We start from the raw sequence: 20534 nt of genomic DNA on the forward strand, positions 1-20534 counted from the left end.
AGCCACTTCTGCTCCCCAGGAGAGGTGGGGTATGAGCCACGATGCCCCGCAAATCAGAAGATGCAGGAAATGGGAGAATTGGCTCCTCAAGTATTAACATAACAGGGCCGTCTGAACAAAGAATGTCAGTATGTTTAAAACAAAGATATGAAATAAGAATGAGAAATTCTCATGGAAGAATAAGACCCAAGGATTAAAAGCCAGGATGATCTGAAAGAGAACCAAAGAGAATTTCTAGAAGTTAAATGGAGACTCATTAGAAATAAAAACTCAATGATGAGAAAATCCAACAAATGTGGCAACACAGTTGGGCACCAGAAGCCAATGGACTTGATTCAGCCCCTCCCTGCCCAGTCAGTGCCTGCCCTTTGCTTGTGCCCGAGGGAGGAGAGGCACAAGGGGAGGAGAGGAGTAACCCAGACCCCCCACCCCTCCCCCTCAAGACGCGCAGTCTGAAGGCGAGGCAACCATAGCAGCAAACAGGTTTCCACACAGCACAGGAGCAACTGATGCTCCCATTTCTGGACTCCTTGTGCGGGACGCTTTTCCTACATTATTTCAGTTCAGTACAGAAAGTGTGAGGATGGGAGGGAAGGCGGGTCAGTAGCAGACCCCAGAATCTTCTGGCTTCCTCTGGGCCATCCTGCATCTATCGAGGTCACAATCACAATGGAATGTTGAGCCCTCTTTTTTTCTTCCCCCTTCCGTTTGCAAAAATCTTTTTCTTGGGAAATTTCAAGAATAAGAATAGTACAAGGAACACACATCCCTTTACCCATGTTCATCTGTGGTTAATATTTTACTCTGTTTGCTTTTTCCTTTTTTTCTCACTCACATGTAATTTTTATGTATTCAGAAAATACATATAATTATTTTCTGAACCATTTGAGGGCAAGTTGCATGTATCACAGTCTTTTACTGGAGCACTCTGTGTTTCTACTCGAAAGGATAATTATTTCAATGCGAAACTACAATGAAACAGGCACCAGTATCATTACACAGTCAGGGTTCTACAAAGGCAGAAGCCTTGCCGGAAAAACTCATGATGAGCCCTGATGAGGGACAGACAAGCCATTCCCCAGAAACCACGCACCAGCTTGCGTCTCTCCTTCCTGTTCTGCCCACGATGACCGGGACGGGCTTGGTTCTCCGGAACCCCTGCCGCATCTGGGGGAAGCGCTGACGGGCACACTTCTTTATCCCAGGTCTACCCAGACTCCACCTGGGACCCCTCCGTTGGAAAGAGGTTGCTTGCTCACTTTTCTGTTTTTCTAACTCAGTGCACTTTCGCATTTCCTGACTTAGAGAGGTAGAGGAAGAGGAAACGCCAAAAATATTACAAGACCAGCTAGTTGGTAGCATTTCCAAGGGATGGGGGCTGGCAGGGGAAGCTCAGGCAGCAAGGGACCTCGGTCTCTCTGCAACCCGGCACTTGGGTAGCCAGCAGAGCTGATGGGGTCCCCCCAAAGTGCTGAAGGTCTCGGGACGCTGTCTGTTTCTGGGGAGCATCTGGGGCAGGAGCCCATTTTCCCCAAATAACGGAGAGACGTTCGAAAGCTGGTCTTGATCACCCCCTCACAGCGACGTGGCTACACATCACATCGTGCTGCGTTTCCCTTATTCTCAGGAGATGGGGCCACCTGCCACAAAGCACAGGAGGCCAGGCCCTTGGGTTGTTTTTTTCCCCTCATGCTTCAGATGGATTTGTCCTGATCAAATCACACGCCTTCTCCTGATCTCTCTTGTGGCCAGTGGCCTGCTTTGGGGACAGAGCTGGCTGAGGCTGGGGACACTAGCTGTGGCTCAGGACCCAAGGTTTTAGCTGTACAAAAGGCACGTGTGTTGGGATTCACACTGTGCCCGCAAATCAACCACAGCCGACATTTAAAGAGAGGACCGACCCCCTCAGACCCCACCCCTTCCTGGGAGTGAATATGGGGTACGTGGGCTGGGAGAGGGTGTTCATGGGTTGGTGAGTTTAACTGATTCCTGAGGTGGGGTGAGAAAAGTGAGCGTCCTGGGTTGCCAAGTGAACAATCTGGCCTGCAGCCTGAAGGATGCACAGTGAAATGAATCCTCAACTCCAACTCCTCACATAAAGCCGGGCATCGAGAAGAGCTTGAATGAAGGAATGAATAAACCTCAATGAGGGAATGAACATTTGGGAGGGCAGTGAGTTTACAAGTAGAGACTGACTCCCACCGGGGTACCACTACCTCCAGGAAGATTTCCCTGGCCTCCCCTCCCCCACTGGGTTAGAGGCCTCTGCCCAGACCCCCATAACACCTTCCCCTACCAGCCTGCAAAGATGTCCACGTCCTAATCCCCAGGACCTGTGAATGTGTTAGGCTACATGGGTTACACAACAATGAGGAGCTAAGGCTGAAGATGGAATTAAGGTTACTGATCAGCTGACCTTAAAACAGGGAGATTATTCTAGATTATACAGGTGGCCTGATGTAATCAAAAGGGTCCTTAAAAGTGGAAAAGAGGGGCTTCCCTGGTGGCACAGTGGTTGAGAATCTGCCTGCCAATGCAGGGGACACGGGTTCGAGCCCTGGTCTGGGAAGATCCCACATGCCACGGAGCAACTAGGCCCGTGAGCCACAACTACTAAGCCTGCGCGTCTGGAGCCTGTGCTCCGCAACAAGAGAGGCCACGATAGTGAGAGGCCCGCGCACCGCGGTGAAGAGTGGCCCCCGCTCACCGCAACTAGAGAAAGCCCTCGCACAGAAACAAAGACCCAACACAGCCATAAATAAATAAATAAATAATTCCCATTTAAAAAAAAAAAAAAAAGTGGAAAAGAGGAAAGAACCAGAGAGATGGCGGCACGAGAAGGACGAGGACCAACACTGCTGGCTTTGAAGACAGAGGAAGGGGTCAAGAGCCAAGGGATGCAGGAGGCCTCTAGAAGCTGGAAAAGGCAAGGGAATAAATAGATTGTTCCCTAGAGCCTCCAGAAGGAACAGAGTCCTGAGCACACCTTGAGGTTAGCCCAGTGAGACTCATTTCAGACTTCTGACCTCCAGCACTGAAAGAGAATAAATTTGTGTTGTTTTAAGCCACTAAGTGTGTGGGAATTTGTTACAGCAGCAAGAGGAAACTAATACATCACTTATCATTAGACTGATCCTAATATAATGTAATTTTTATTTATATGCCTATCACTGCCATCAATAATGATGATGATGATGATGATGATGGCAGCTAACATTTGTTGAGCACTTACCACATGTCAGGCCCTGCAGCAAATTTTTCATACATATAAGATACTATAAAAAGGTAACTTCAATTGAACACTATGGTGAAGGTAAACACAGGGATCTGACAGTGGGAGAGGGAGATAGAGGCACCTTCAAGGAGTTAAAGACATAGGTATATTTTACAGGATGAGCAGGAGGTAGCCCAGGAGAGAGGAAGAAAGTCCCAGGCAAGAGGAAGAACACAGCAGACCGTCAGAGAGATGAAACAGCAGGACACGTCCAGCAAGCATTTTGGTAGCTCAGCTGCAGGCTGATAATTTCCACGTTGGTGCCTCTCGTCCCTAAGTCTCCTCTGAGGTCCAGCGTCGTGTCTGCCTGAAATCTCCGCCTGGTTGCCTCGCAGACATCTCAAGCTCAGAACGGCCCCCGTGGAACCTGTCTCTAGGCACACCTTTCCCCAAGGTCTTCCGTGTCTCTCCAAATGACACCCAGCTGTTCAAACCAGAACCCAAGAGTCATCCTTGAGTCCTTCCGCCTGCCCCACCCTCATTTAATCCATCACCAAATTTCATCAAGATCCAACCAACCAGGCTGCACTCACTTCTCTCCACCTCCACTGCCACTGATGGAGGTTCCACCCTGATCTAAGCCACCCTCATCTTTCCTATTACTGCAGTGGCCTACTAACCGGTCTCCCTGCTTCCACTCTCGGCCCCCTGTGATCCACTCTTATAAAAAAGCAGTAAAAGTAATCTCTTAAAAATGCCAATCAGACCCCACTCCTGAGCCTAAACTCATCAAAGTTTCCCTTTGTACTTGGTGGGGGGACTGTCCGCAGCACGGTGTGATCTGCCCCTGCCTCCCTCTAAAACCTCACCCTGTGCCATTTTCCCCATCCCGCCCCCGACTCCCCTCACTCCCAGGAACACATCGAGCTCTTTCGTGCACAGAGGACTTCGCACATTCTAATCCCTCTGCCTGGAACGCCCTCTCTCCTGCAACCTCTCTGCCTGGCCAGTTGCTTATCAATTCTTCAGCCTCAGTGAGGCCTTTTCCTGGCAAAACTAGAACTCCCCCACACACACCCCACCCCACTTCACTTTGGTCATCGGGTCGATCCCTTGTGTGTGCTTCCTTGATAACAAGAATCACAATCTTTCATTTGTTAGAAGTTACTTGCTTCTTTATTTTTGCCCAGCTCCTCCAATGGAATGCCAGCCCCATGAGGGCGGGACCGGGCCTATCTTGTTCATCACTGTATCACCAGGACTTCACACAATGCTTAGCATGAAGCAGGTGCTTAGTACAGGCTTGCTGAACTGACTCATCGAAAGAGAAAGTGCGAGGCTGACACTGAAAGATGAGGCTGGAAATAGAAGGCCTTGAACACAGGGTCCTATTCATCTTTGCGCAACTGGCACCTTCCACAGGGGAGCCACTTAGCAAATGTGCAATAGAAGAATGAAAGAATGACTCAAATTCCAGATGAATCTGAAAAGTGCTGCCCTTTCTGGTCAAGGTTCCGGAAGCAGCTCCCTCTCCTCCTTGGGACTTCTCAGGAGGTAACACATCCAAGGCATATAGCAAGTGCTCAATAAACGCTAGCGATCGCTGTTACTATTGCTTACATGGGGATCATTCATGCATCCCATAGAAAAGACCTGTTCTCCAACCCATGCAGATAGAGTGGCTGAGAAAGAGGTGGGAAGAAGAAACACAGGAGGGGAAAATGAGAATGGGGCCACAGGATCCAGTCGAATTCCACTGAGAACTTGGAGGGAAAATGCAGAAACGACAGTGTTCCAGGTAATACAGGTTCCCTTCTTGCCTCTAGACTTCAGCCACCTGGGTGCAACATGGAGATGGCCCGCAGGGAGGTGGGTCCTCAGGAAGGGTGAGGGAGGGTCCCATTTGTCTGCACACACTCATTTGGGGGCCTGCAAGCCTTCGACTGATTTTGCAAAATCTGGCTCACTGTGGCTGGTGAGGAGTGGGGAGGTGGAGAGAATTTCAATTTCCTTCACCAAATGGCAAGCTTTAGAAAAAGTCCTTTCTCTCCAACGTTATCACATACTAAAAATGAAAAACCAGCCATTCGGAGCTCTCGTAGGGAGAAAAATAGATGGGCTGCCTAGCTCACAAGATACAGGAGGGCTGGAAATCATGTCTAAAGAACATCATACGGTACATTATGTGCTAAGATACTGCCCTTTTTTGGACCTAGGAGTTTCTATTTTTTACATAAGAATGGGATAGAGAAAAGTCATTCCTATATAAGAAGCCACCCATTTTATATTTCAAATCCATTTGGTGGCTGAGGCTCCAAATCCATTTAGTAGCTGAACAGTAGGGGTTAGGGAATTTTTTTCTTTTAACTCTGTCTCAAAATATACAGGGCTTCCCTGGTGGCGCAGTGGTTGAGAATCTGCCTGCCAATGCAGGGGACACAGGTTCGAGCCCTGGTCTGGGAAGATCCCACATGCCGCGGAGCAACTAGGCCCGTGAGCCACAACTACTGAGCCTGCGCGTCTGGAGCCTGTGCTCCGCAACAAGAGAGGCCGCGATAGTGAGAGGCCCGCGCACCGCGATGAAGAGTGGCCCCCACTTGCCGCAACTAAAGAAAGCCCTCGCACAGAAACGAAGACCCAACACAGCCATAAATAAATAAATAAATAAATAAATAAACCCAAAGTTTAAAAAAAAAAAAATAGATGTAACACTCAAGATTTCAGCTAAAAAAAAAAAAAAAAAATATATATATATATATATATATATATATACAGTTTCAGATAACTGCATATCTCAAAAAATAGCAGCAATAACAGACAAGACAGAACAAGAGAGGGCACTAAAACGATGAAAGTTATAATGCCAAGAAGGCATATTTCGCAACATTTCACGGCTGACAGACCATAAACTGACATTAGTGAAATGAGCACTGGACGGGGAGTCTGAAGCCTGGCCACGTGACTTTACATAAGTCACTTCACCTCTCTAGGCCTCACTCAGCTGTATAACAAGAAGGGACTGAAACAACTATTCTCAAAGATTCGATGCTTCCAGAAGACCTGCATCTTCTCTTCCTGCATCTTCCTCCAACTGCAAAACGGAAAGGCCTTGGGCTGAAGTTTGATGGCGAGATAAAACTGGCCTCAGTATTGAATTATGTTTTACAATCCCCAAACATTTCTCAGCAATCCATGCCCTGCTGTCATCCCAGAATCCATTCTGCTAAGACAAACTGACCGAGTCTACGGGTAAAACAGTAGGAGAAAGTTCTTGTTCTTTCTGATTAGTGCAGGTAAAGCTGAGGTCACGCTAAGGATGGTCTGAAGTTGGCTCTCCATCCCCCTGCGCTAGTGGAAAAATAAATTATTGAAGGAAACCGCTTTAGGAATGCCCGAGAAGAACTCTCGGGATGTAGGAAACCGCAGAACACCAGACGCCAGCGAGTTTCTTTTTTCTTTGAAACTTCACGTTGCTCTCAGAAAATGCAGCAGGTCCCCAAATGGTACAAGCAGAAAAACACAAGCCACGTCCCTATCTTCCCGTGAACAAACCCCAAGCCCCCGAGTGGGAATTTTTTCCTTAAGTTTCGTTCGCTGAAATTAAGTGGCCTGGGGCCTGCCTGGCAGCGCCGAGCCCCAGCCGGGGCCGGGGGCCGCGGGGCCGGGCCGGCCGTTCCCGAAACGGCGGGGAACTTTCCTCCGCCGCGCCCGAGACAATGCCACGGCCGGCGCCCGCGCCTCCGGCCGGGAGGGCGCCCCATCGGCGGGGCCCCGGCCCCTCTCCGGGAAGGCGCGCGAAACCCCCGGCGCAGCGCCACCCGTCCCACTCCGCGCCTCGGGGGCGCAGACCCCCCTGGGCGGCGGAGCCCGGCCCTGCGGAGCCCGCGGCCGGCGCCCTCCCCGCGCACCGGGCACCCGGCCGCGAACGGAGCCGGGACCCTCCCGGCGCCCCGTGCCGGCGCCTCTCCGCGCGGGGGCCGGGCAGGGGGCGCCGACGACCCGGGGCGACCCCGCGCGGCCCCGCCGAGCCCGTCCAGGCGCCCCGCAACTCACCGGGACCGGGCGGGCCGCTGGGCATTATTCCATCGCGGGCTCGGCGCCGGCTCCTCGGCGGTGGCGGCAGCGCAGACGCCCGCGCCCCGGCTCCCCTTGGCCGGCCGATTGCGGCTCTCGGAACGGAAAGCGGGCGGCGGCCGGAGCAGCCGGCGGGGCGGGAGGCGCGGGCCGGGGGCTGCCCGAGCGCAGAGTGCCCGCCCGCGGCGGCGGCGGCGGCGGCGGCGGCGGCGGCGGCGGCGGCGGCGGCGGCGAGGCGCGGGAGCCGAGCGCGGCGCAGGAAGGGGCGGGCGACCATGTGCCGAGGGGAGGAGGCCGCAGCGACGCGCGCGGCTCGGACGATCCCGCTCGGCGGCGGAGGGCGCGGGCTTCAGGAAATCCAAACACTTCGACAGGAAATCGGAATCCTGACTAAGCATTCCCGGCCCGGGGGCCGCCCCACGCCGGGGGCTCCCGCCTCGCTTAACCCTTGGCCCGCCGGCACGCAGGAGGGGCGGCGGGCTGGCTCTCCGACGCTGCTCGCGGGGCAGGCGGGGTCTCGGACACCCGAATCTGGCGTGCGAGCTGGGCCGGGGTCTGGCATCCTACCCCTTCGGCCCCACACCCCCGCTGGCCTGCCTTCTCCTCGCTCAGAGGTAGAAGGGGTGGGATTTGTCCCGATAAAACCTTGGCCTTGGGAGGTGCCTTTGTAAGTCCCCGGACACCAGGAAAGGACCTTGGCCTCTCTCCCATCCTGCAGAGAATGAACTTGCAATCTCCTGGCCGTTTCCCCTATTTTTTTCATAAAATAAATGACTTTACCTGGCTGCCCCCTTTCACGGCTCCGCTTTGCTAATTTCCTCATTTTTTGCCCAGTGCCAGGGGGCAGGACCTTTCCGGGTCGGGATAGTATAGAAATAGTATGCACAGTAACAGTATGGACTTTGGACTCTGACCCGGGTTGGAATCTGGACTTTGCCTTTTTTCTAACTGTGTTACCTTGGGTAAGTCACTTCACTTCTCCGAGCCTCCGTTTACTCAAATATGAAATGAGGTGGTCATACCGCCTTCCTAGGTTTGATTTGGAAACCAAATGTTTAGACAGGGACTGACACTGTAAATGCTCAGATAAATGATAGCCATGATTGTCTTTATTACCACAAGAGATATCAGAGAAAGAAGGGTTTTACTGGTGGAGGGTGTGCTGTGCATCTATACCTACTTAACAAAGCCTCGGAACTTCATTAACCTCCTTATCGCCCAGAGATTATTTTTCTTTGCGGCGTTTCAGAAATTGCTCTCTGCAGAGGAAAAGGTTAGTGGCTATGGCAGACCCCCTTCTGGTGAAATCTGAAACTCAGCAAACCTCACAGAATTTGCTATTTTACTCTTAACCTGAGAGCCAGGACACTGGGGGTGTTTGTTAAAAAAAGTCTGGAGAGGCTTTACAAAGTTTGAGAAAACCAGAGTAAATCTCCATCCATTCAGGCCTGGATTAGGTGGCCAGCAGGAGTGATTCACTGTGGCTTCCCACGGAAATGCCACATTAGGGGTTTTCTACCTGGAGGATGCAGCTTGGTGGTTTTGCTGTAAGTGTCTCAAATTCCTTTGAAACCCAATCTGACTTGAAGAGGGAACAACGTACCCATGAATGAAAACCAAACTTGAAATGAGCCTGCCAGGCACTGAAAGTTGGGTATCAGCTCCCCAACTCTAAGTAAGGACCGGATGTCAGTTTTAGACCCAGTTTGTCTCTTTTCTGCAACTCTTTTTCAGTGGCCAGAAGCAGTGGGACAAGCTCCTGGTTTGGCCCCGGGAGTCCAGGGTCCTGCCCAAGGCCCTTTTTGCAGCTGCTAGTACCTCTACCTGGAAGAATCTCTGCTTGGCTGTTCGTTGAACTCAGCTCACAGCTCAGAAGTCGAGAGACCTCAAAAGGGGCTTTCCCCAACCATTGGCTCTACTTGTCTTTATAGCCCTTGTCACGGTTTAATTTGTCCTGTTTATTTGGTTGCTTATTTATCATCTGTCTCCCTCTGCGTGGGTAAGCTGCATTAGGGCAGGACTGCTGCTTGTCTGCATCACTCCTGTATCCCGGTGCCAAGAACAGTCCTGGCCCATACGAGACCTTCAATAACGACATGTCCAATGAATGAAAGAGGTAAACCAGGTTAGAGTAGCAGGTTCAATCTGTCCCTTAGCTCCCTGTATCTTCCGCTTTGGGGGAGAGGCTTTCAAATGGGAAAGCCCAGTGTAATGGAAGAAGCACCAGAGGCTCTATTAATGGCTCTGGAAAGTTAAAACTGTAAGTAATTAAGTCTGTCAGACGACGTAACTGCAGTCTCATTGGTACAGTCCCAGTTAATTGTGCCCTCCTTTATGTTCCCCCAGCACTTCTATTCATTTAAAGAAGAATCAGGGACTTCCTTAGTGGTCCGGTGGTAAAGAATCTGCCTTACAATGCAGGGGACGCAGGTTCAATCCCTGGTCAGGGAACTAAGATCCCACATGCCTCAGGGCAACTAAGCCTGTGCGCCACAACTACTGAGCTCGTGCGCCTCAACTAGAGAGCCTGTGTGCCGCAGACTACAGAGCCCATGCGCCCTGGAACCCGTGTGCCACAGCTAGAGAGAAGCCCGCGCACCACAACTAAGACCTGACACAGCCAAAAATAAATAAATAAATTAAATAAATCTTAAAAAATAAAATAAAATAAAGAACGAATCAATCACATTCTGTGCTTGCTCGGTACGTGCCCTCCTCTGTCAGATGGCAAACTCTCTGAGTTGGAGGGAAAGCAAAGGAGCCTGTATTTATTGACCACTTACTCTGATTGGGGCCCTGAGCAAGGTGAATTTGAATTCATTAAGTCATTGGTTAAGTGCTCAAAAATCTTCTGGGCAATAGATCTGCAAAGATGAACTGTTCTTGCTCTCCGAGAAAGACAAGAAAGTTCTATTTAGAAAGCAGAGAGATGATTACTCTTATAGAGGTATGTCCAGGGTGTCACAGAAAATTTAGAAATTTTCCTAAATCAGAAGGGAGTGGGTATCTTAGTCAGTTCAGGCTGCTATAACAGAATACCATAGACTCAGTGACTTATTTTTTTTTAATAAATTTATTTATTTTATTATTTATTTATTTATTTATTTTGGCTGCGTTGGGTCTTTTGTTGCTGTGCACGGGCTTTCTCTAGTTTCTGTGAGCAGGGCTACTCTTCATCGCAGTGCATGGGCTTCTCATTGCAATGGCTTCTCTTGTTGCAGAGCACAGGCTCTAGGCACATAGGCTTCAGTAGTTGTGGCACACGGGCTTAGTTGCTCCGCGGCATGTGGGATCTTCCGGGACCAGGGCTTGAACCCATGTCCCCTGCACTGGCAGGCGGATTCTTAACCACTGCACCACCAGGGAAGCCCAACTCGGTGACTTATAAACAACACACATTTATTTCTCACAGTTCTGGAGGCTGGAAAGTCTGAGACAGGTGCTGACAGATTCGATGTCTGGTGAGAGCCCTCTTCCTGGTTCATAGACAACCATCTTCTTGCTGTGTCCTCACATGGTGGAAGGGGCAAGGGAGCTCTCTGGGGTCTCTTTTATAAGGGCACTAATACCATTCATGAGGGCTCCACCCTCATAACCTAATCACCTCCCAAAGGCCCCAACTCTAATATCCATGACATTGCGGGTTATAAAATTCAACATATGAATTTTGGGGGTATACAACATTCAACCTATAGCAGGGAGTTAGAAACCACTTCCAAGAAGTAGGGGCTCTTAAACTAAGCTTCAAGGAAGAGGTGGGACTTATCTAGGTAGATGAAGGGGTACAGGCCCATCAGCCAGAGCAAAAAGCACAGTGCTGATGATGCTCAGCAATCTGTCCCTGGACCCACCTCTGAGCTCACCTGCAGCTGCAGTTTGATGCCATCTGTCCAGAGGAACTGTCCACCTGAAGCACGTGTCCCTCTCTTCCTCTCTGCCTGGGGCCTTTCCCCAAGGCTGCGGGATCTTGCCCAGACGGGAAATGCCTAACAGCCTCGGGGCAGCCTCCAACCAAGTAGTGGATAAATGTCACAGCCTCCCATCCCTAAGGGGGAACAGTCCTAAAGTGCTTTCAACACAGTTCCTCAGAGGATCTCCAGTGGAACTGAGTCCCGTTGCCCCCAGTCATAACTCTCTCATTAGTTCCCTATGCCTCTTCTCTCTTCCCTGCCTCACTCTCTCACTCCCTCATTTGTTCTGCCTGGAATCAATCACCTCCCAAATAAACTAACTGCACCCAATTTCTTGTGTCAAGGTTTGTTTCTGGGGAGACACAAAGCAGGTCAGCATTCATTCATTTATTCACAGATATTGACCAGGCACCCCCTCTGTGCCTGAGCAAAGACTGAGCCTGAGTAGGAGCGTGTAATATATTTGGGTAACTCTACAAGGTTCAGCATGATCTGAGGAAATGGTACAAGTTCAGTCATGGAAAGCAATGAGTCTAAAAAGCTTTGCACCATTTTACAGTTCAGGAAACTGAGGCACAGGAATGTCAAGTAACTGGCCCAAGGTCAAACACTTAGTTCACAGAGGAGTTTTGGAGTCCAGGCTCTTAACCATCATCCTATACTCCCTCTCCTGGTGGTTAGAGCTATGGGTGCGGGCTGCTGATGAATTCACCCATGGGGAATGTGTAGAGTGAGAAGATACTGGGATCAAGATTGAACGCTGAGGGACACCGTAGGCAACAGAGAAAGGGGTGCCCACAAAGCAGACTGGGGGGGGGGGGTCCAGGAAGGGAAGTGGAAGGAAAACCAGGGGTCAAGGAAAGAAATTGCTCCTAAAAGAAAGGAATGGCCAACACTCTCAAATGCCACAGAAAGTCCAATCAAAGAAGGATTGGAAAGCAAGTGCCCATTTTATTTGACAATTAGAAGGCTGATAACTTTTGCCAGAACAGCCTCAATGGAGTGGAGGGATTGGAAGCCAGATTGCAGTGGGTTGAAGAGTGAGTGGGAGGCAGCAAGTGTAGACAATTCTTTTCAGAAACATGGCAGTCTAGCTCGTGGGAGGTAAGAGTGGAGGATCCTTTAAAGAGGGTGGGCGAGTGAGCATCTGTGCCTGATGGGAAAGTCCCAGTAGGGTGAGAGAGGTTGAAGAGGAAGGGCAGGGTCCCTAATGGAACAGGTCCTGAGGGTGAGAGGGGATGGGATCTAAAGTGAGGTGGGAGGGGACGAGCCCTGGACCTGGAGGACCACCTTGTCCCCTGGAGGAGAGGGCCAGAGGGAAAGGAGCAGAGCACTCAGATGCCATCAGGAACTTCTCCTGGATTCACAGGCTAGGGATTAGGCGGGCTCTTGAAGGTCCCTCATTTAATTCCTCATGACATTCACGCTCTGGGCGAAATGAATTCATCCCAATGTAGATGAATAAAAAGTGACTTCCGCCTCGTAACTGGGAAAGAAATAGCATAAGGAGCTATTTCGGCACAAAGTAGGTGAGTGAAGATGGAAAGGAGAGGACGAGCAGGATGGGCTTTAGGGAGCCAGGAGACACACAGCTCGGTGACTGATGGCTGGAGGGAGAGTCAGGGGGGGGGGGCAGTGGTGAGAACAAGCCAGGTGGGCGCAGTGGTGCTCACCTGTGAGGAGGAGGCGGAGCGTGGTACTCTCAGCCGTGATACAGAGCAGGGAAGGGGAAGGTTTTGAGGAGGAAGGTGATTAGCTCCTGTTTGTGCTTTGTGCCGGGAAGGCAGTGTGGGTGCCGCTGAGTCTTCGCCTTTGCTGGGCGGGGACGCGGGGGAGCGGGCTGGAGGGTGGCGGGAAGCGGGCAGGTGGAGGGCTCTACGCAGCTGGTGAGTAGGGGAGCACGCGCCTACAGAGCTAACACCCTTCACTCGCTTCTCCCTGTCTTGCTTTGTAGCCATAAAGCAGGATTTCTCGTCCTTGGCACTATTGACACATCGGACCAAACAATTCTTTGCTGTGGGGCCTTGGGCGTCGGAGGATGTTTAGCAGGATCCTTGGCCCCTACCCAGCCGATGCAGTGGCACCTTCCCGGCTATGACAGCCGGAAATGCCTCCAGACGCTGCAAAATGTCCCCTGGCGCTGGGGGCAAAATTGAGAACCACTGCTCTGTCATCTTTTCCTCGGTTCACTTTAAAAATTGTTCTTTAAAAGGTGCAACTTTGGATAAGCTTTTTTAGCAGAAGCATCTATTCCCAGTTGTGGAGTCATATTGTCTGGGTGCAAATCCTGTTTCCACCACTCTACTGGTTTCGCTGTTGTTTTATCTTTTCTCGTTTTGTACTTTCTCTGTCAAATGAGGTTTTGGACAGGGTGAAAGGAAGTAATCCAGGTAAAGTGCTTGGCTTGGTATGGAGTACCCAGTTAGCAATCAATCGTCAGTCACTCGCTATTCATCTTTTTTTTTTTTTTTAATTTATTTTTGGCTGTGTTGGGCCTTCGTTTCTGTGCGAGGGCTTTCTCTAGTTGCGGCAAGTGGGGACCAGTCTTCATCGCGGTGCGCGGGCCTCTCACTATCGCGGCCTCTCTTCTTGCGGAGCACAGGCTCCAGACGCGCAGGCTCAGTAATTGTGGCTCACGGGCCTAGTTGCTCCGCGGCATGTGGGATCTTCCCAGACCAGGGCTCGAACCCGTGTCCCCTGCATTGGCAGGCAGATTCTCAACCACTGCGCCACCAGCGAAGCCCCAGTCACTCGCTATTATTAGTAATATTCGTAGTGGGATGTAGGCACAGGTGAGACCTGTAGTGAGCATTTGGTCATTTGGGCCTGGAGATATGGATGGCACAGATGTGTCACAGGTAAAAGGGCACACTTGAAGCTGTGGACATTTATGACATGGCCTGGAGAGAGTGGATAGGGAGAGGAAGGGAGCTGTAAGCCAAAACCGCAGACATCACCTCCATTTACTGAGCAGCCGGAGGAGGAGAAGTCTGTAATTGACATTTAGGCAGTCGGAAATGTAGACAGGGAAGCAGGTGTGAGTTTTTCATTGAGCCAGTATCAGGCAGCTCCCCTGACCTTTGGGTGGTGGCAGGCTTGGCAGCAGATTGCTGTATTGTGGGACGATGATGATGATATTGATGTGGCCCCTGAGTCCTCACCTGGGTCAGGTGCTGTACAAATATGAACGTTCATTTAATGCTCCCAAGGCTATCACTTAGGTATTATTTATTACCCCCATTTTAGAGACGAAGAAGCTGATGAATAGAGAAGGAGGTGAAGGAAGGTGAGTTTGTCAGCAAAGTGGGGTGGGAGGAGAAAGGGCCTTTCATGTGCAGAGAACCACATGAGCAAAAGCGGAGCCCAAGCACCTCGTGCATCCATCAGTGTCAGGAAACAAAGAGTGTGAGGCAGGTACAAAGGGTTAGAGGGCAACACACAGGGGGCCCCTACGATGGAGAATGGTCAGCAGTGCCATGCCCAGCCACAAGGGAGCCCAAGGCAAAAGGGAAATTCAGTCACACTGACCTTGTCTTTCTTTTACATTTTGAGATTTTGTTCATTTTGGAATTTTTCCATTAATTTTTCTTTTTAAAAGGATTGCATTAAAATATTTTTTATTTTGATTACTGAATTTGTTGGCACCTGCTTAGATGGATTGAACAAGAATGCCAAAGTCTTCCAGGCTCCTTGACCTTGCTGCTTACAAGTCAAGTTCCAGCCTGCGTCACTCCCCTCTTCTTTAGCCAGGAGGAGGCGAGATCTTGATTTCACCCTGTGGGAAGAGGTAATTCCACAGGAGCAGAAATGCTTTCTGGAAGAGGAAATGGATACTACGCACCAAAACCTAACAAATGTGCATTACAAGAGGTTCCCCTTTGGGTCACCTGGAGATCCTTGGTACAGAGAAGAAAACATTCTGGGGGCGCGGGGAGACAAGGTTAGGAAAGAATGAGAAACTGACACGGTGAAACGAGTGGTTAAGAGCTGCCCTGCAGTCGGTAGCCTGGGCTCAAATTCTGGCTCACATACTAGCAGTGTGATCTTGCCTCGTAGCTGAAAGTGTTAAGCCTCCGTTTCCTGGCTATAAAATGGAGATAATAAAAGTACCCATATCATAAAGTTGTTAGGAGGATTAAATGAATTAAGCCACATCAAAGTGCTGGAACATAATAAATATTCTGTGTTTTTTTTTTTTAATATTGCGATATCAGCATTTTTAAAGTTATTATTATTTTTCAAGCTCAGGAGTAATGAAGGGGAGAGATGGAATAGTAACATGAAGCTTAGAGGGATTCCAGGGAGGATTTTTGTTCGTTTCCTGGTTTTTCCAGTTGGGAGAGCAAGAGAAGGAGCAGAGGAGAGGGACAGACGGACACGTGCGGTGAGCAGTGATTCCCCACCTGAGTTGGGAATACCTGTTAAACATTCTCAAGTTGGACTCACCAGTTTGCTGAAAAGTTAATGACTGGAGCATGGTTGCATGTGCCTGGCCAGTGTCATCAGGGACAGAATCAGATTTCCTAATGCCCAGGGAGGTGTTTCTCCCCCAAAACCTGACCGCCATAGTATATCTAGTCATCGTCAGTCCTGGAGCCACTCTTTGAGCCCAGGTCACAAGAATGTGAGAGGTGATGAGGTCTTTCTCATCACACTGCTAACAAAACCCCTCCTTGCAAAAGCCGAACCGGAAAGGGTCCTATAAGATGAACACCCAATGGCATTTCCTCCAGAGATGCTGAGCATCGGGGAAAATGCTTTCCATCCTTAGATCATTAATTTTAAAAGCTTCATTTCCAGATTTAATGGAGCTTTGTGATAAAAGGGTCGGAGAAATAGGTCACTGCAACAATCTCTTAAGGAAGGAAGGAAGGTCCTCTTCCATTTTGCATGAAATTAATAAGGGCTTCACCCTCTTCTTCACCTGGGAACCCCAGGTGGACCAGAGCAAGTCTTCCCCAACTTTTTAGGGTGGGGTTGGCCCCTCTCTACGTTCCCATAGCATCCGGGGGTCAATGTTGGTGGAGCCTTTACTGCAGTGAACCTCGTCTCTCCCCCGTAGACCTAGGACGAGGACTCTTATTCGCCTCTATATACCCAGCACCATACACAGTGTGTGCTCAACCCATGTCTCATGAATGAATGCTTGCATACTTTATGAAACATCTCCACTCATCAACTATGTAAGAAAACCCATTCACTTTCTGAGTAAGCACAACTGGGCAAGGAAGATTTCCAAGCAGGCTTCTCAAGCTGGTACATTGTCCAGGGTGGAAGCAACTATATATGTTAATAGGAGTACAGTGATGATAATAACAAATAATAGTTAAAATGTATTGAATGCTTACTCTCTGCCTGGCACTGTTCTCACGATTCTAATGGCACTTTCCAATGATTCTCTCATTTAATCTCAAAATAAACTTATGAGGTAAGACTATTAATACATTTTACAGATGAAGAAACTGAGACTCAGAAAAGTTGCACACAGAGGATCTGTTTTTGGAGCGATTCACTAATTAGACTTGTGCTCTTTTTCTGCAAACTGAGCTCCAGGGGATCAAAATAGGGCATGGAGTTTGCAGACTCCAAATCTATGGAGTTTATGGTGTATCTGAGCCATAGATTTATACTGTAAAATAACAGGTCCCTTTAGTCCGTGCCTACTGTTTCAGAACAAGCGGAAAATCGTCCCCAGTTGGTTTTGTAAATAGTCCTTAATTGAACTCAGCATTGGTATCATTACCATCAAGTTCTGCAATTAACCAGTCTGGAGATTATTTGCTAGGTTGCAGCTACAGAGATATTTACATATCTGTGTTTTAACTCTAGGGGAGACTTTCAGCCTGTAAGTTGCTTATCCAGCCACACTTGTAGCTGCTAGGAAACTGCCTGGGGCCATTTTAGGGGAATGAGAGAGCTAGAGGATTCCCCCAAAGCTAACTGTTGCCAGCCCAGAATAATAACACTAACAATTAAGAACTAATATTTGTAGTCCTTTAAAAATTACAAGACACATTCTTATACAGTGACTTGTCTAGTTTTTAATTCCCAGGATAGTGGGAGGAGAAGACTGGTGTGAGAATTACTATTTTAAAGAAGAACCCCACCCCCCACCCCCGCGCCAATGCTTGTTTCCTCCAGGGCTATAACATACTCTTTCATTCCACAAATATTTAGTGAGCACCTACTATGTGCTAGGAACTGTACTAGATGCTGAAATGTAATGGTGAACAAAACAGACATTGTCCCTGGGCTCATGAAGCTTATAGTCTAATAGGGAAGAAAGACCATAATCAAATAATATACAGACATAAATGTAAAATTACAGCTATTGTAGTGCTACCAGAGAGGCAAAAAGTGCAATGAAGGGATTTAACCTAATCAAGATCAGGGGAAACTTTCCTGAGCTGTAATGAATAGGAGACAAGGAGACAAAGAAAGAGGGAAGAGTGTTCTAAGCAGAGGGAACAGCGTGTATAAAGGCCCCAGGGCCAAGGAGAGTGTATCAGTTAGCTTATGCTGCACAGCAAAACACCCAAAACTTAGTGGCTTAAAAAAGCATCATTTAGCCCATAATTCTGTGGGTTGACAATTTGGCTGGAATCAGCTAAGTAGTTTTCCTCTGATCTCAACTGGGTTCACTCATACCTTGCGATCATCTTCCAGGTCAGCTGAATGGCTTATCTCGGTTTTATGTGGTTGTTCATTCTCTAGCAGGTGAGTCCAGGTTTGTTGACATAGCAGCAGGGTTCTGAGTGGAACAAGAGAGGAAGCTGCAAGGACTTTTATGGTCTAGGTTCAGAACTCACACAACCTTATTTCTGCCACATTCCATTTGTTAAAGCACTTTTAAATATGATTAATAGGATATAGGACCTTAGAAATGGAAGGGGTTTTCAGCAGAGTCTCGTGCAGGTAACAAAAAGTAGGTGTGTACCAAATATTATTTGAATGAATGGAGGGATGAACATACCACACCGGACATCATCAGCATCTCCGGTCCATGGAATATTGTACTCATGGTATGACTAGCTTCTCTACCTTGGGTTGTTTTTTTTTTTAACTCCTTCCTCCTGCCCCCTCCACAGGGAGATCAGAGAGGTTTATATAAAATGCAACCTGGACCTAATAACCTCAAGGTTTCCCCAGTGCCTGCCAACACGATTGGTACATCAAAATCCCCAGGAGGGGCTGTTTAAAAGAGACTCCTGCCCTCCACCCTAGATTCACTGAATCAGAACTTCTGGGCTTGGGAACTGGGATCACTATTTTTTGAAAGCTGTCCCAAGGAGTTAGATGCAACTGGGCCAGCTTTCAGGAGCCACTGGCTACAACATAGTCCAGATTCAAGTTTTTCAAAAAAAGTTCTCTAGCAGTATTGAGCTCATCAGCTCAGACATTGCCTTCTTTTTTTTTAAACATCTTTACTGGAGTATAATTGCTTTACAATGTTGTGTTAGTTTCTGCTGTATGACATTTCCTTCTTTAAGAAACGGTCCCACCCTTTCCTTCCCACCATTCCCAGAACCAACGTCTTCCTTCATTGTATATCCATTATATCTGGTACAGACTTTGTATCATATTATTATTATTCAAAAGGTGTTATTAAAAATTGGTTTACATATCTGCCACGTTCTCACTCCCCCTCCCCAGCCTTTCCTCCACTCCCATGGATCCTGTGAGGTCCCTGAAGGTCATAGTCATAGTATTGACTAACAGTGCCTACCAGAGGGCCTGGTACAAAATCGATCCAATTTTGGATCAATCAATCCAATCCAGTTGACCCAAGCATCCACTGATGGCTGAATGAATAAACAAAGTATGGTTTGTACATATATTATTCAGGTGTAAAAAGGAAAGAAATTCTGACACATGCTACACAACATGGATGAACCTGGAGGCCGTTATGCTAAGTGAAATAAGCTGGTCATGAAAAGACAGATACTGTATGATTTCACTTACAGGGGTACCCAGGGGAGTCAAATTCATCAAATTCATAGAGACAGAAAGTCGAATGGTGATTGCCAGGGACGGGAGGAGGGAGAATGGGGAGTTGTTATTTAATGAGTTCAGAGTTTCATGTGTACAAGATAGAAAGAGTTCTGGAGATTGATAATGGTGAGGTGGATGATGATTGCGCAATAATGTGAATATACTTAATACCACTGAAATGTACACTTTAAAATGGCACCGTATAAGAATATTTAAGACGGCAAAATTTATGTTATGTGTATTTTACCATGATTAAAAATTAAAAGAATGGAACCAGTGAAAGTGGGATGGTCACCAGGTATTTGTTGAACACCTCCAGGATCAGAGCATTTCCTGACACAGTGACTTTGCCAGAGACCAGCTCATGGCCTCTCTCATAACTTGGAGTCTTTAAGATAATGGCTCTGCACATATTCCATGAAGCCACTGGTGGGTGACGGCCAGCTGAGGTCGTGCCAGTGCTGCTAACTTTGCCTGGCTCCTGAGGCTTGGCGCCTCTCCCGTTTTCTTCTCCATTCCTGCCTGTGGTCTTGGTACTGTTCTCTCTCACAGACTTGGCGTGGCTCTGCCCCCGTGGTTGTCTCTGCCCCAGACTCCCACAGCTAATGGACCCTTCCCCAGACAGACCCAGAGGACTCAGTTCCCAGCTCAGGCCAGCCTCCTTGGAAGAAGGAATCAGATTGAAAGTCCTTCCTTAAATACAGCCAAGGCCTCTGTCCTTATAACTTTCCTTTCTGTGTTTCAGATTCTACCTTCTGGAACAATACAGGACCAGCCCAACCCTTATTCCCATCCAGCAGCTCTTCAAACACTCAAACACAGTATCCCCCAGATCTTCAGTTTCTCAAATAACAGATTTCTAGATCCTTCCCTCCACTCCTTTGCCCTTGTCTGACCCCATGGCCACTTATTCACATCCCTTTACAGTATGGCTCTTAGAAATACATAAATTCTCAAGATTGGCATCTGACCAGTGCAGAGAAGAACAGGATTATTATTTCCAGGATGTGGACCCAAATTTGCTGAATCCTGAAATGAATCCAAATACCCATTATGTTTTTAAACTTAGCTATAAACCCAGAGTCAGCCTGTTTAACCACACACTTCCTACGTACGTAGCCCAAAGCGCAAATGACTGTCTGAAATGTCTTTGTGTGCCACACATTGAGCGGCCATTGAGCTATTTCAACAGCTGTTATATCTTTTTACTTATTTGGTTTAAAAGTTAGTTAATTTGCACCCACAGCTTCTCTAGCCCTCATTCCATTTACAGTCAGTTCTCAGATTTCACAGGCTGGTTGTCCTCACTTGCCCAAGGGGGTCTCACGTGGGCTCTAAACAGA

The 20534-nt window shown here is 48.6% G+C and overlaps 1 protein-coding gene across 5 annotated transcripts in view; it reads right to left on the reverse strand.

The window, feature by feature from the left end:
• ASAP1 (ArfGAP with SH3 domain, ankyrin repeat and PH domain 1) overlaps positions 1-8068 on the reverse strand; it is a 352675-nt gene extending 344607 nt beyond the window's left edge. The window contains exon 1 of one of the 5 annotated variants that reach the window (XM_082434069.1): positions 7268-8068. The gene's annotated coding sequence lies outside the window, so the exon portion shown is untranslated. The remainder of the gene's footprint in view (positions 1-7267) is intronic. The other 4 variants (XM_082434072.1, XM_082434067.1, XM_082434075.1 and 1 more) reach the window with 4 other exon arrangements.
• Between the last annotated feature and the right edge of the window lie 12466 nt (positions 8069-20534).

Source organism: Balaenoptera physalus (genome assembly GCF_965194825.1).
Source record: "Balaenoptera physalus genome assembly, chromosome: 17".
NCBI lineage: Eukaryota > Metazoa > Chordata > Mammalia > Artiodactyla > Balaenopteridae > Balaenoptera > Balaenoptera physalus.